The sequence below is a fragment of the Mus musculus genome, chromosome 7 (assembly GCF_000001635.26).
Source record: "Mus musculus strain C57BL/6J chromosome 7, GRCm38.p6 C57BL/6J".
NCBI classification, from domain to species: Eukaryota; Metazoa; Chordata; class Mammalia; order Rodentia; family Muridae; genus Mus; species Mus musculus.
This window is the reverse complement of record NC_000073.6, coordinates 24,573,439-24,576,242: the sequence shown is the minus strand read 5'-3', so window position 1 is coordinate 24,576,242 and position 2,804 is coordinate 24,573,439.

Genomic DNA, 2,804 nt, shown 5'->3' with positions numbered 1-2,804 from the left:
CGCGGAAAGGAGAATCAGGAGTTCAAAGTCACCTTCTGCTACATAAGGAGTTTGAGGCCACCCTGGGCTAAGAGAATATCTCTGTTGTAAATTTGGTCTAACGCTTGCTTTATGTTAACCGGGTTCTCAAAATTGCACGAGAATCCAAGTGTAAGACTGTAAGACGCTGAGGGTCCTTGCTCCCAGCTGCTTCTGATTGGTAAATAAAGCTGCTGGCGGCCAATAGCTAGGCAAGGAGACAGAGGCAGGACTTTAGGATTCACAGGCAAGGGGACTGAGAGAGGATGGAGGATTTAGAACCACCGTGCTGGGAAAGGAGAAAGACCAGGTCTGAGACATGTAGGACAGAAAGACAGCCAACATGAAAGAGGCAGGGATTGTGGCCCAGGAGGGCTGCAAGCCTGGGTCTGGAGCAGCCAGGATGGAATATAGGTTTTAGAAGTAATAATTCAGCAATGTTGGAGGGGAGAGTGTGTTAGCCACGTGGAGGTTTGGAAGTGGCCCAGCCATCATGTGTGTGTGTGTGTTTCATTTGGGAATCCAGAACACTTGGGGCAGGTAGCAAGGAACACTACTGTCACCGCTGGGTCAATTTGAATAACATTAATTGCCTACTGCAAAGGTCTCAAAAGAAACCAAAGGTGTTGGTCTGGTCCCCCTTACCTTGTACAGGCAGGGAAAGTGAGACTTCGAGGATTTACCCACGACCAACAGGGCAGTGGCTGTGTGAGTGGAAGTGGGTCTCTAGGCAGCCTGATGCTCTACTTCCTACCTGTTCCTGGCGTGCGATGGCTCTCCCAGGTGCTCCTGTGTCTGTCCCAGGTCCCCGCAGGGGCTGCAACTCCTCTGAGCGGTCTTTCCTTATAACCCCATCTAAACAACCCCGTCCTGCCCCAGTGGTGCCATTCTGCAGTTAGAGTGTCACACTGCGCTGCCACTGCCCATGCTGCATCGCACAGCTGCTCCCCGTGCCTTCAGACACATACGGCCCATGACATCACTCAGCATCCCCAGCGTCTCACAGGCGAGGAACATGCTGCACAGAACAGTGGCTAACCAAGGACAGTCATTTCATGGTCCTGGGAATGTGGTATGGCATGCGATGAGGGAGAATGAAGTGGGAGGAATCGACGATTTTGGATCACTGGTCATTACACAGACCAGTGCAGCGCTGGGGAGTGCTTAGAGGTGGAGTGATGTGCGAAGGGCTTGCATTAAATTCCCAGTACTGTCACAAAAAAATAATAATTAGCCCCAGTGGGGATCATGTCACCAGAGTCTTTTTTTTTTTTTTTTTTTTTAAAGTTCACTGAGAGGGTCTCATGTCATCCAGGCTAGCCTCAAGCTTGCTATATGTAGCCAAGGATGCTATCACAACCCTCCAGGGCAGCCCCATCCAAACTTAAACTCGGGGTTCTCTTGCTTCTATCTTTCCAGCACCTAGATGACAGGCATGCACTACCTACCCGATGTGGCAGGTCAAGGGCACAGTGATGTAATGTGGACAGACGCAGCCAGCCATAGCTGCCCTTAAATGGAGGGACCATGGGCAGCCCCTAGAAGCTGGAAAGGCAGCAGATTGGTCCTTGAAGCCTCGGGAAGGCCAGCTCCTGTTACCCCAGTCTTACCCCAGCCTATCCAGATCTTAGCCGGCCAGACCTGCTGGAGAGCATCAGACAGAACACTGTCAGTCTGTGCCAAGTCTGTGGGATCTGGCTGCAGTGTCGGAGAGTGACAGGGAGAAAGGTCGATGCAGTGGAATGGACGAGTCACTGACCCACTGACTGAGCCCAGAAACGGCCAGTGTGAAGTCATGAGACAGTCGGGGGTTGGGGGAGAGCTCGGTAACCCTTGGTTGGTTAAAGTTAGGAAACATCCAAGAGGAGGTTACCCGAGGGTCAGGTCTCACCATGACTGACTCTGTCTGACCTTTGCCCTGTCTAAAGTCCCTTCAGGTCCCACCCCAGAATGAAGTCCAAACCCCTCAGCCTGGAGTTCACGGCCCTCCAGGGCATCCAAAGAACTTTTCTAGAGATGGAGTGTTTTGAAATGTGGGACTGGGGCCCTGAAGTTGGCCTCCCTGCCTGCATCCGTCTCTCCCTCCCTATTCCAGCTTTTCATAGGGAAGGGGGTGGGTAAGGTCTCACAATGCGCCTCATGCAGGCCTCAAATGCTTAGAGATCCTCCTGCTTCCACCTTTAACAACTGGGCCCTATGCCTTTCTTTCTTTATATGAAATGGCCACCTGACTGGTGGCCACAATGGACAGCACGCGAGGACTGTGCCCCAGAGCCCCTTGCTGTGAGCAGCCTCAGGCTACTCCCACCATGTGGCTTCTGCCCCACCCCCACCCCACCCGGACTCCATCCCCCTCTGCTTTGGCCCCCTAACAGCTCTGTTCCATTCCCAGCTGAGCCTTGGGGGCTCCAGAATTTGGGCAACTTCCTAAGAACAGCCTTCCTCCCACCCAGCCTGCCTCCCGAGTTGGATGCAAACCCTGCTGGCGACGCTGGTGACACCAGGGAAGGGACCTGGTCAGTCTGGCACATGTGATAAGCATCAATGCCTCCAGCTCACTGACCATAGATGTGTGACAGGATGGACCAGATCTATTTGGGGGACAGCACTGAGTGGCACAGTTCCAACTCCCTGGCTCCTGTCAGCACAGAACTACAGAGGGGTGCGGGGAGCTACTTAGCAGATCTCTGGTGGAGGGCCCCACTCTTCTCTTCCCAGACCCTGGGACAGGAACATGGGGCAACCCAGGCTAGCAGAACCTTGAGTCTCCTAAGAGAGAAACCGTT